Raw genomic sequence first — 14,065 nt, 5'->3', positions numbered from 1 at the left:
GAGCAAATTAACAATGCTGCTACAGCACGATGAGAGCAACAACTAGATGTTGATTAAGTGCAATTTCATCAAAATGAGGTTTTAGTTGTTTTCAAAAAGATGATGCAGCGCTAGTTAATTATATTTCTTCAGAGGAAGCATTTTCTGGCCACCTTTTGTTTGCATTTTGCTGCATTTAAAAAAGCTTTAGCCACAGATCTATACCGCTTTGTGTACTACATTTTTTTCTGGCTGTTGACAGAAATCTGATTCATTTGTACACTTTTAGAAATTAAGGTACTAGTTAGAAACATTAAGATTTCTTCTGCTGCTTTCAGGTTCCAAACCAGATCCTTTTTGGTGGAAATGTTCATAACGGTTCAAAATTAGGTGTGGGAACCTGAATGGGACTGGTTCCACCCAACATACAGGGTTATATCTAGAACAATCTAGATATCTAGATATACAAGAGGTTCTAAAGAGGACCCCTAATGGTTCTTAGGGGTAATGGTTCCCTTAAGGACCCTCTTTAGAGTTTTGTATCCAGAACCTTTCCACCTTAAGGGTGCTAACTTGACCTCACCAGGAACATTTTTATATCCCAAGGGGGCAAGGGAGAGGGCGGGGGGGGGGGGGGGGGGGGTATCTAGAACCTACCCAGGGGGCTCTAACAAGAACCCTTTTATATTATGGCACAAAGAACTCTTGAGGAAACCTTAATGAAAGAGTTCTTCAACGATTCGGACAAAAAGGGTTCTCAATGGAACCCAAAGACTGGGCTGCACTAACAAATTTAATTTAATCAGAGATTGGTTCTAATCAGAGTTTAGCAAAACTAGGTTTAAAACGAGGAAACACAGATTTAAAGTTAAGCAGAGCAGAGCAATTAAAAACTAATCAAAGTTGTATAAATCTGAGTTTATTGATATAAACTTAATTAAATAGTTTAATCAAAATGGGGATGCTTGCTTGCACAAAATTTAAAAAAAACCTATATAAAAAGAAAAAAACAACTTGAGTGCTGTCAGGACATAGTCAATATAAAAGGGGGTGAAATGTTAGCTTTTGGCTGCCTGTATTTCTTAACAAAATATTATATTGTTTGCTAGCTGGCTAAACAATTTTAAAAACACTAGTTACATCGTTGTCTAGCTAGCTAAAAATGTGAGCATAACTTTAGCTAGCCTATGTTGTTTGCTTGTTAGCTAAAAAAGCTACTTAGCTTAGTAAGCCTACTCATTGATGACTCTAAACCTTCTCAAGTGTTAATTTAAAGTTAATGCTTCTCACAGTTTAAAGAAATAAATGTAATTAAGGTTTATAGTTAAAACTATTAGTTTTAAAGAGAAGTTTAGACTGAATCTTTCTTAATTTTAAGACAATTTAAAGTTGATGCAACATAATTTAAAGTTAAACTATGATGTAATCAAGTTTAAAAAAATCTCCTTGTTGGTGCAACCGAGCCGTAGGTCTTGCAAAGAACTAATGATGAAACCTCGATTCAAAAAAGGGTTCTTAAGAAGCAAATGGTTCTCAGTAGAACCTCAGCCCCTCAGGGGGAGGGTTCTAAGAGTGTAGGGAGACTCCACCTCATCCAGCGGAGAGGTTTCACAGGAAAATGCATGCCCTGTTTCACATCCCACTCCTGGCAGTCTATCCATGATAAAACATCAAGCAGGTCTCAGATCTCTGCAGGTGGATACCGAAACCAGAAAAGAAAAAAAAATCTGCTTTACACCTTTACTCTTCGCAGACAAAAATAAAATGTGCCACATAAAGAGGCTAACAACATCACCGAGCATGTTTGCAGGCTAAAACCTCAATTATGAAGCGTCAAAAGCAGTTTAGTTTTGATTGTGCTTATTTGATTGCGCAAATATACCCAGTTTAAACAGCTCCTTAATTCAATTACACCCAATATGATAATAAGGCTAGTTTGCTGAAATGTGAGAATGTGGTCGGGCCGCCTGTGGGAGCGGGAACATCTGTAAGGCTCTGTGCTCGACGCTTTGTGTGAGAGTAATAAAGGGTGAGAGAGATAACGCCATGGGGAGGATAGTGTCTGTGTGGGGAGAGCAGTGTGTCAGTGCATGTGGGACGTGAATAGAAAAGAAGAGATACGTCTTCATAATATAGTGTTGAGAATCCATTCAGTGCCGTCCATTCCTTACCCTTTTTTTTTATCTGACGACTGGGGCCCTCTCCCTCTCCGTCTCTCCGTCTCCCTCTGACTCTCTGACATCTACCAGGTGGCGGGGCTGATAAGTAAGATGCTGAGTAGGTGATTTTAGAATATTCTTGCGGATCATTCGATCATTCCTCGTGTGCGAGAGAGAGAGATTTGTGGGAACCGTTTGAATACTAATGTATAACTTTCACCGCACAGGATAAAAGACTCGGAGAGACAAATCTGTATCCGCCGATTGAAAGCAGGGACTAAAAATGACATTGTCGGTGAGCAAATATGGCAACCACTTTTTCATTCAAGAAGAGTAGAGTTGCTCAGGACCTTCCTTTACGTTTTACTCTTTAACTGGGCTGGTGTCCTAATCTTTCTCAGATTACAATCCAATCAGACCTCTCAGGATATCACATGGTGGTTTTCTAAAGGGATCTGTATGCTTGAACCTTAGACGTCCACTTCACGGAGGGTTTGGCCAGTTGTGTGGAGTTGACAAAAAAATACAAGGTCTGAAGTCATCTCTCATCACTTTTTGTGCAACACAATGATCTTTAAAATGACAGTTACAGTACAATACACATTTTCCAACATTCATGGAAACTTTAAGGAGAGACTGTCTAAAATTGTGCGTGAAAATATCCTGTTTCATGATTCACAATGTCTCAGTGGTAGACTTTTTGCCTCTCCTTTTAGTGTGGCCATTTGAAATGTATAAACATGTTTGCCTTCCTTTGAGCTGATGACACTTCATAGAAACTAGTGCATTTCAAGCATACTGAACCCTTAACTGTGCCAGAGTAATGGGTTGATATGAGACATCTGGATGTGGTAAGAGTCCTATTTTGTGAATTTTCTCTCGCCCCACATTCAAATGTAAATGTTATATTGTAATCCTCTGTGCATGTTAATTGTTGCTTTATGCTTTTCAGTGTAATTAAACATGCTATATAAATAACATTGCGGGACTTTTACTTGCAATTAAGTATTTTTACAAAAAACATATACTATGCAGGGAGGTATATATCTGCAGAGACGCTGTCCTCTGACTGTATTTCAGCCAATAACAGCGGGCTGGGTGTGACATCTGGACTCTGTGTAACCGATAATGTACAATGAGCAGGTCATTATTGTGACATAAACCACAGCAGGGTGATGCAGGATTCCAACGCAAAGCAAAAGGGGTCTTGAATCACCCTGAAGGGCTTTATTTCACAATAATGACCTGCTCACTGTACATTATCCTGCTTATTACATGGTTACTTAAAAATATATATATAATTTGATACAAATTGTTAATTTTGAAATTATTTTACAGATTTAAAAATCATCCCTACTGCTCCTCCAGAGTTTATGGTTAGAACTGCATCCATAGCAACGGCCTGCTCTTCATAGCAACAGTCTGTTATAAAGACAGAACAGATCTTAGAATGTTGTAATTGACCAATCAGAAATCAAGCATTTAATAGACACATGTAATTAAAAAAAAATAGTGACCAGGTTACATTGCTGTGTCCATCTCTCTTCTTTACTCTCTGTCTGTGAGAGCTGCAGAGAGAGATACACACACATACACACACAGGCTGCTGAATACAGCATTGTGTGGAGTTGTGGGCATGTTTATACGTGCTTTATGATGTAATCACTGTGAAAGAATCAGAACATAATTTTTATTTCTTCATTCAATCTCTAGCTCTCTCTTTCTGTCTCTCAGGATTTCTATTTCTATATTTATGCGTTTCTTCTCCGACTGTCTTTATTCCAATACAAATTCCAATACCTCAGGGTTGGAAGTATGTACTGGTACCAAGAACTGATCCAACACCAGATCTGTACTTAAATGTGTCAAACTTATTGGAGTCATTTCTAATATACACCCCAAGTAATATTCGTTTGGGAGCCCCAAATTCCTACCTAAACCCATCCACCAGTCTTTGCTGTGTCTCTTGGTTGCTGGATGGCTCATCATCCGAGACAAATTAACGTGTGAAATGGCACAGCGATGTCACAGCGTGGGCTGAGTAATTCAGCACTCTGATGCCAAAGACTGAGTGCGAGAGAGAGAGAGAGAGAGAGAGAGAGAGAGAGAGAGGTAGACGCAGAGAGAGGAGAGGAAAGGAGAGGAGAGGAGGGGACGGTCTTGCATCAGAAAACACTTAGGAACGCTAGCAGAGTAGATGAAGCAAAGAGATCAATATGGCACAATTATTGTGCACACACTGTAATTGATGAACACGTGGCTTTGGGAGGACTTCCTCTCGACTGAACCTTACAAGCCAATTTCAGCCGGATCGAACCGGCTCAATAAGGCCTATTAACTCAAAGTGCTTTTATTTACCTGCGATACAACTCGCCGTCGGTATCGGAGGACGTTTGTATCTTTATTTTTAGACTTTCTATAACTAACACAAGGCGGCAAAGTGCTCTAAAGTCCTTGACTATAAGGGAAGATTCCACCGTGTGTGTGTTCCTTTTTCTTTAATCACAATACTGCACGTACAGTTGTGCTGCCATGTAGAATCTCTGAAATACTGTTTCTCTCTCAACTCAACCTCTTGTCATGCTTCCTCTGCAGAAAATGTAACACCGAAATAAAAATAGTCCTCAAATTATTCAGCTTCCACTCCAGCTGGGGTACTTTAATTAAAGCCGTTTGATGTTTGCTCCCAAGCATTCAGAGCCTCACTATGACTGGCTGTGATGTAAGAACAGGGCTGGAGTGACCATAAAGGTGATGTGTATGGCTGTGGATGTGTTGGAGCACCTAACTACCTCACTACGGGCCTTTCACAGCCTCCCTGTGGTGGCCATAAATCCACCCTGTGATTGGAGAGAGGACGTAATGAGGAGCCTGGTGCACACACACTCGCATGCATCCCAACACACACACACACACACACACACACACACACACACACACACACACACACACACACACACACACACTCTTTAGAATGAAGGTGCTAACAAGAGCCACAGAGCTTTCTTCGACTTGTCCACATAGGAGAGCCCTTTATGGTCTTGTTAGAACTTGGAACCCTTTCAGAGAGTTCTGCCTAGAACCTACTATAAAGATTTATACCTAGAACAATCTGTGAAAGGTTTCACCCACAACCCCCTATGAGAGGTTCTGTAGAGAACCTTTCTACAGTGTAATGGTCTCACACAGAACCCTCTCTGGGTGTTGCATTGAGACCTTTCCATTTCTTAAAGGTACCAACAAGAACCCACCCAGGGGGTCCAACCCAGAACCTTTTTAAATTCCAAGGTTTTTATCCAGAACCAAAAATGAAGGTTCCACTGAGACCCTTTTCATATTTCAATGATTTTATCTAGAACCCACCTAGGTGGTTGGGCTATGAACTTTTTTATACTGCAACAGTTTTATCTAGTACACACTCAGGAGGTTCTACTTAGAAACTGTTTTATCGAGAACCCACGTGGGAGGTTCTACATAGAAACCTTTTTATGTTCCAAGGTCTTTTCTACAACCCACTCAGGTGCTTCTTCTGAGAACCTTTACATATTCTAAAGAGTTTTTTTTCTCTAAAATACACAGGGGGTTCTACCGAGAATCTTTACATGCCAAAGGTTTTATCTGTAATACAGTCACTGGGTTCTACAGAGAACCCTTTCATATTCCAAGGATTTTATCTAGAACACACTCAGGGAGTTCTACTGAGAGCCTTTTTTTATTCCAAGGGATTTATCTAGAACCCATCCAAGTGTGTTCTACTGAGAACCAGTTTATGTTATGGCAGAAAAAAACGCTTCAAGGATTTCAACAGTCCTTTAAGAACTCCACTGAATAGGGTTCTTAATGAAACCCTTAGTCCAGGGGTATCCAACCTGCGGCTCTAGATCCACATGCGGCTCTTTTATCCCTCTCCAGTGGCTTGCTGTGGCTTTGACAAAAAAATTAAATAGAAATGAATATTTTTAATAGATAAAGCACAGAATTAAAAACAAAAGTTTTAATATTTTGTGTGTGTGTCATAGCGTTTGTCTACAGCTCAGCTCCTTCTTCCTTCCTTCCTCCTTGTCTAAATTTTGCTGGTGGCTAGTCTTGACTCTCACTTGGCTAGCTATGGATACCAAATCCAAAACAAGAAAGGCCTCCAAAACCAGTTGCAGCTCCAGACAGATTTAATGTTTCTTTCTCAGCCAAAAATGGCTCCTTTAATATTAAAAGTTGCAGACCCCTGCCTTAGTCTCACAAAGAACCCTTGATCCTCTTCAGAAGCAAATGGTTCTGGGTAGAACCCTTTTGGAACCCTTACTTCTAAGAGTGGACCTCTCCGTAAATAACAGCACCACCGACCCTGACAGCGGTCTGATCATCTCGGTCTGCCACAATCACCTTCCTCCAGTAAATCTATCTAATTAACTCCACAGCTGAAACCGAAGAGTCTCTCCTCCAGTCAATCACAGCTCTCTGCAGCCTAATAGTTTCTGACAGGACACAAAATTAACTGAATAAAATTAAAAGTCTTTTCACTTGCTGTTCTTGCTTTTCTCTACAGTATTAATTGTTGTTTTCAAAAGTGTTGGACGTGTGGAATTGATGGCCACAGAAAACAATTTAGTTCAAGGCGGACAAATGGCTTTTAAGTTCACTTCAAAAAACAAGTCCTGACAGCGTGTCACTTAACTGGATGTATTCCTGTACTGTGCGTAACGCCGCGCCGCCTTCGCTTGTTTTTCAAGCACTCTATTATTGATGTAAAAGGCAGATTGAGTGGAAAATGGGGAAAAACACCACGGCGTGATGATAAGTGGATTAGCAAATTGCATGGAGCCCTTTTAGAGGCCTGAGAAGCACCTTTCTTGTTCTTTCTTTTTGACTCGGACCAAACCGAGCCCAACCTCTGCTGACCTTTCACATGTAGCATCTGAGTAATTGAATGAGAACCTGGATAAAGTTAATTGGCTGTTTCCGTACACTCTGAAAGCTGCTGATAATTAATCAGAGAGAACAAAAGCCACTACATCACCACCTAATTATGGGTGAGCACTTGGCAGGCTCGACACACAGGATCCTCATCGGTGTGTTGCCTCTTTTATCTGCAGCATGTTTGTGTATGCGCGTCTGTTTGTGTGTGTATCATGCGAGCATTTGTTACCTGCAGTTCTGCCTCATTACATTCTTAACAACAGGTTTTCATTACAGCGAGCAAAACATTTTTTCTAACATATGTCAGATATTTGGAGTCGTTTCTCAAAATCTAATTACCTAATAATTACTTAGGGTCAGTGAAGAGTATGAGCTGCTTTTCATAGATTAAAAACTGAAACTCTGACTTTTGTATATCAGTTATTGGGAAATGCAGATTAGCCAAAGGCCAAGATTTATCTCTTAACACATGCGGGGTCTGCTTTAAATACTTGAAATTCATAAAGCATTGGAACATAACAAAAACCCATGTTTGGCTGCTACGCGGCTAATGAGCGTACCACAAGCTAAGCCTTTCATTCTGAGGGTAAACAGACAAAACAAGAGTCTACAGCCATGCTAGCAGCTTTGCTTTAAGCTAAATGCTAATACCAGCATCCTCACATTGCTGATGTTATGTTATGTTAAGCATATGCTCACCATCTCAGGCAAAGGTATATTTATTTGTACACTTAAAGCTACCCAGAGGAAAGGTAACGTTCAAAATAAGATCTTGTCTTTTATGTCTCGCATAAATAAGCTGATTTTAAGGCCAATATGAGACGTTGATCATTTTCTCATACTTTTTAAATTTGGCTCCTGAGACATAGCCTCTGTCTTGAGACCTGAGGCTAATTTGAGGCCAGCTGAGGGCCTTAAAATGTTCTTTTTTTGTCTCACTGCACTGATCTTATAATTGTCTTAGATAATGAGCAACAGTGAGATCTAAAAGAAAAAATGGTTGTCTTAAATTTGTCTCAGTGGTCAAATTAAAGTCTTGTTGCTGCATATGGTCGTCAAGGGAAACCTTGACAAGACAAAGGAAAGATGATTATGTGAAACAAAAGAGCAGGGAGGAGGAGGACGGTCATGATCCATCAGAGGAGTCTGAGGAAAAAGAGCAAATGATTCCTCTAGATGCTGTCTGCAAAACAATTTGATGGCTGTCAGTAATGCTTGGACCAACAGTGACGTCTCCATACGTAGCTCAAAAACTGTTACACTGAACCTGTTTGTGGCCCCGGCATCCCAGGAGAGCACTCTGGAAATATATGATTATAGATAATTATGATATCTGGTTTCTCTGCTTTATTTGTTGTGTCTTAACACACGTATGGAGGCAAGTCTGTTTGGAGCTCTCGCACTTACACAGAAGATTTTTCTCCCCAATTCCACTTTAATGGACATGCTCAGGAATCTAAAAGAAAGCTGCTATAAATGCTAAAACATGTCACGGTTAACTCAGTCAGAGACACTTGGGTAAATGAATTGACAGCAAATGGTTTAGTTTTGGTAGAAATGCTCTGCATTTTGAGGGAGCGAATGAATCTGAGCAGCGACGAGGAGTCCGCTGTCAGTTTGTTCCACATTTGAGCAACTTTAGCAGTGATCCAGAACCAGCTAACCTGACAGGTCAGCAAAGGTTTGCACTGGGGTCTTGGGCCTAAACTGATCAATTATTTATATTCAGTACTGGAGTCTGTCATGATACTGGTTGTGAACAGAGGTGAAATTAGTATTAAATTAGCAGAGTACTTATGGGTTTTCTGCTAGGGATGTACAGCAGCCAGCTAATGGCAGCTAACAGCTAACAGTTGGCTGCTTTAGCTACAAAGCTATCTGCTCAACAGGAAACTGTAATTAATCACAGAGTTGAAACTGAAGAGCATCTGAAGGAAAGTCAGAAAATATTTTCTCCATAAAATATGATACAGTTTCACCAAAATCAGTGAATAAATAAACATTCGTTCATCAAATCTAGATACTGGCATCTGGGTACCAGACAGCATAGCACATGTCATAAAAACACTTAAACATCAGTTTTGACTTAATGGGAATTTTAACTCAAGACAACAAATCAAAGTAATTGGATGAAACTATGATTACTAACACAATATATGAGTCTATGCATATGGATTTATTTTGTTTGATGACAGATTGACAGTTAGATGTTTGTACTCCTTTCAAACCCAATTAAAACCACACTTGCCGACGTACAATGATCATACACGCGCACATCATGTATTTCTAGATGTTTGAAGAAATACAACCTCCCTGAAGTCCACACCTAAAGTGAAACTTCCTTTCAACATTCCTGTAATTTTTCCAGCTAAACTGGCTCTCTCCAAAAAAGAGCTGAGGAGGCTTTTTGTTTTTTTTGTTAAAAGAGAAACACAGATGTGAGCCATTTGAAAAAACTGATCAAACTCCTGTAACACCAGCTATCTGCACACTAAAGTGCTTTTGTGTTCCTCAAAAAAAAAAAAAAAAAAAATCAAATGACTCATCCCCACATGAAAACACTCTGCCTCATATGTTCCCTTGCCCGAATAACAGTTGAAAATCAATGCACAGAAACAGACACCAGCGCTTGGTCCAAAGTTTACAATAAGTGGGGACCAGCACCATTTCATTTGCTGTATTATTGAATTGATTATCTCAACTTTTTGAAAATCATCTCTTAGATGCCCCTTGGTGGGATAAATAACAGCATTCCTTTTTTTATTAGAAACTCTAATCTACAAACCAGTTTCTTCCATAATCAATTAATTAATCATTTTACCATCAGAGACTTAATTTGGATGTCTGATGTTCTCGCCAGATTTTATTTAATTAATTTATTAGGCAGGTCTCTTCTATCTTCCAGATGATAGCAGACAAAGTCATCTTAAAAGTGAGGAACTTATTCCGTCTTTCGTCTCTTTCCATTTTTTCTGCCCAGCCCCTCTGTGCCCGTGGCATCAGCCTTTTATTAAGGGATGTAATATCCACCATACCATAGGACCAATATTCCTCAGGGCTTCTCTCTCTCTTCCCTCTTTTCTGATTCCTTTTCTTTATACACACACACACACACACACACACACACACACACACACACACACACACACACACACACACACACAGACCCACACAGCATGGCAGGAGCTCCATCTTAAAGAAATGAGGGGAGCTGGGGAGCAATTAGATTCAGCTGGAGACTTTTTAATGTGAATTCCTCTCCGATGCAGCGCCGCTTTCCTCTGGAGAAATCTCAAAGTCAAATATAGGATCTTTGATCATTTACAGCCATATGGCATGGACCAACATGGTGTGTGTACAAGCGTGAGCTCCGACGATGTCTGCAAGGTCAAACAATGCAAAACTAATTCAAATGGCATGCTTCCCCGGGTAGAGATTCAACCCAAAAAAAAAGTCAGCAGTGAGGTCTCACTCCAAGGTTGTTTCCTAAAACATTTACAAAATGAACTTAGTTGGAAATTAGCAGAGTTATTATACTGGGGAAGGCGATGAAGTGATGTGACCTTTGAGATGATGAAGTCAGGGAGTATTTAAGTCGGTCTATAGAGATTCCTGTTAATGATAGGTTCGGTAATTAAAGCCTGAAGAAGTCGGCTGTTAAAAGTTCACGTTGACATACCTTCCTGAATCAATCTCTTGGCGCCGAGCAGCTGCAGGACAGAGGCACAAAATGTGTTAAGGAGGAGGTCGTAATGATGGACACAGACACGGACGTGGATATGGTGTGTTAGCCCTACAGCACCATTTGCATAATATTTGATACGTGAGTTTCGGAGACTTCAACAACATAAATATGATCAATAGTTTCCTGAAAACCTGTTGTATGCGATCTGAGACATGTCTTCTGCCCTCTGGTGGATTATCAGTGCACTGCAGGCAGCAGCTGGCCTGTGAGTGCAAAATCCAACATGGCTGCCTTCAAGTAGTTGTGGGAGTTCGTCGTTTTTGGCACAGAAATCTTTGCTAATTTTGAAAAAGTTACTGCAAGAATAACAGTTATACTGTTACTAATATTTCATTATGAGTATTTACTTTAGTGAAACAACCTATTGTTTCTTTATAATTCCAATATTTTGTGGCTTGTTTTATGGTAAAATCATGTTAATCCACAATTGTTCATGCAGGGGTAGTTTAAATCACAATTAAAGTTGATGAAAAATGTAATTTAATAATACCACTTTGTGGACCACATTATATTGTATTTTGGACATCATGTTGCAGGTTGCAGGGAGGGGAAGGGGCCTGGAAATGGCCCCAGTCTGCGTGTTTGAGACCCCTTCTGTAGGCTATATATATATATATATATATCACTGTGGTCCATGCATCACTACTGCCTTTATCTTTAGCTTGATAAATGATTGACAAACTGAAAATAGTTGGGACAATGAAAGAAAAAAGGCCAAGCGGTCAGCCTCTATCCTGACAAATTCTGATGTAGTAGTTTAAATGTTAGAAACCAATCCATCAAATTGTTTTTCATTTTCATATTTTGCCACCACCTACGACAAAATATGAAAATAACTTAACATTTAATGTATAAATTTAATGGAGCTGAGAGGTGCTAAGTGCAGCTGGTTCCACAGTGTTTTTTCTCCTTTTTTATACTCCCATTTGATTTTTTTTTCTTTAAACAATATCTTCAATGTTACCCCACATAGAAACAGGAGGCTCTCCTGGATGATGTAACAGTCATATGCGTCTATGTTAGGGCCACCACTTTGAATTATTTCCACTGAGCGCTCATGTTTTGTCTGTCATTTTGGAAAAGTGGATGTCTCAAAATACTACAGTGCCCATGATCCTCTGCTGCTTTTACTATGGCGAAAAACAACAAAAAACAAAAAAACATGATGATGAAACAGTTGATGAATTCATTAAAAGTTGATTCAGAAGTTAGAACTGAATTGTTTTAAGCTGCAGATTGTACTATCAGTTTTCTCTAATCTTTAACGTTTTCCTGCCCTTAGCAGCATGTAACAGAATTTTTAAGCTTGACGATTGAATGTTTCTCGTCAAAAAGCACTTGAGAGTCATAGATAACTTCCTACACAGACTTGTAGTACCTCTCAACTTTGGATCAGAGAACCAGATATTTTCCGGAGCAGTTTTTCATCCTTTGTAGTGATGATGCAACTAAGAGAGTTTCATGTCCATCCAAGCCATAGAAGTCCTTCAACTGTGAGTCATATAACATTGTCTGCGGGAACAATGAATGGAGGCCACTGCTATACTGTGTACATTTCGATGACAAATATGGCTTTTTTTTTTTTTAACTCTCACCACACAAGAACATCAATATCAACATTTCCCAGTGAATGGCTCATTCAACAAGCTAAGGTGGAGGACAAGATGTGTTTGTCTTTGTAAGTTAGATAAGAGGCAGACTTAACAGGCAAGTTAATGTGGTTGTTGTTCAGAGTCTGGGGCTCTTGTGTTTAGTAGCAGGCTGTTGTCTGGCTGTGACCTTCTCCTCTGCCTATGATAGTACACTGACATCACTGCTTTATGCAAGATTTAATTGGCTGTATCGAAATCAGGTCTCCATCTATGTAATGGTACTCTGATGAATAAATGCAAAACCAGGGCTGGGGGCCTAACGTTGGAATCAGAAAGTTAGAATCTCGTGTTTCATTTGTTCAGAGGGATTTTGGCCCATCCTGGATCTGCTCAGAACAATTACAAACATTTATTTAATATGAAGTAGGTTTTATACCGCATGTGTCGGTGACATCACACATTTCGAGTGCAACGTACCGGGCTCTCAAAAGTCATATAAAACCAATCTGTGAAAAAGCTAAGAAAACTCAAACTTTCAAGACAACTACTACTAAGTTTGTCACCAGGACAATCTATTCCCTGCTTCAAACTGGACCAGGCACCACACCAGCTTGACTGTGTTGCTCAGTGCTACACTTGGAAATCAATAACCTGACCTGAAAAATCCCAGACTGATTCATGTTTGTGAGTTAACGTTTGTCAGTAAGTCTGATGATGTTGGGCTAGGGGGCGCCATCATAAAACCAGAATATATAAGATATAAATGTTTCTGTTGTGGTATCTGATTTTTCTGCAAAGAAGAACACAGGATGTTATTTACAGAGCAGAAATTGTTCAGTAGCTGTAAAAAAAAAAAATGCAATTTAATTTCAGTTGAACTGTAAGGTTTGGAGGAGATTGTGGTTACATTTAATAAAAAAAACCCAATCTTTTATTGCAGGTTTGTGAGGGGGGCAAGCTCTGACCTTCATACCTTTACTTTATGCCTTTAAACTTTACTGGTTTAAAGGGTGTTGTGTATATTGTTATTGGGTGCAAATCATGAGGTGTAGTGTTTTTCAGCACTTCATTGCATTAAACAGCTGTTTCTACAATTTTCTTTACAGCAAGAGACAAATCTAGTTCCCATCTAAAGAACCAGAGCAAAAAAAAAAAAATCTGATTGTAAAGAGCTGCGTTAATTGATGAACACTGTTAAAATGGCCTCTTAAGGTACACTGGTCAAAACAACTGTACTTCGCTGTTTCACACCTGTCTTGCCGCAGCTCACATAGTGTAATAGGTAACCCACTGTCTAAAAGCATGTAGCCACTGCAGCAGCAGCTGAAGTGAAAGAAAAAGCTTTGTATCTCTCTCAGAAAAAAGCAGATCATTTCTGCTTTAACACGATCAGTAAAGCCTTACTAGAAGTGTCAGAAACTTCAAACAATGCAAAAAAGGCAGAAAAGTTCTCAAGAATTGAGTATAAGTGGAATTTTTTCTGCCATGTTTCAGACTTATCTCAGCGTAAAAATGACTCAATAGAAAAATAAATGACTTGTCAAGATAAAATTGCAGCGTAAATAATAGATACATGAAAGTAATTCTTGACAGTTAAAATGAAGACTCATTTATAACAAACATAAGAACTGCCTGGAAATAATGACAAAGATCTATTTAAAATATGCATCCTTCAG

The sequence above is a fragment of the Lutjanus erythropterus genome, chromosome 16, assembly GCF_056507025.1.
Source record: "Lutjanus erythropterus isolate fLutEry1 chromosome 16, fLutEry1.hap2, whole genome shotgun sequence".
In the NCBI taxonomy this organism is placed as follows: Eukaryota; Metazoa; Chordata; class Actinopteri; order Lutjaniformes; family Lutjanidae; genus Lutjanus; species Lutjanus erythropterus.
This window is presented reverse-complemented; position numbering follows the sequence as displayed.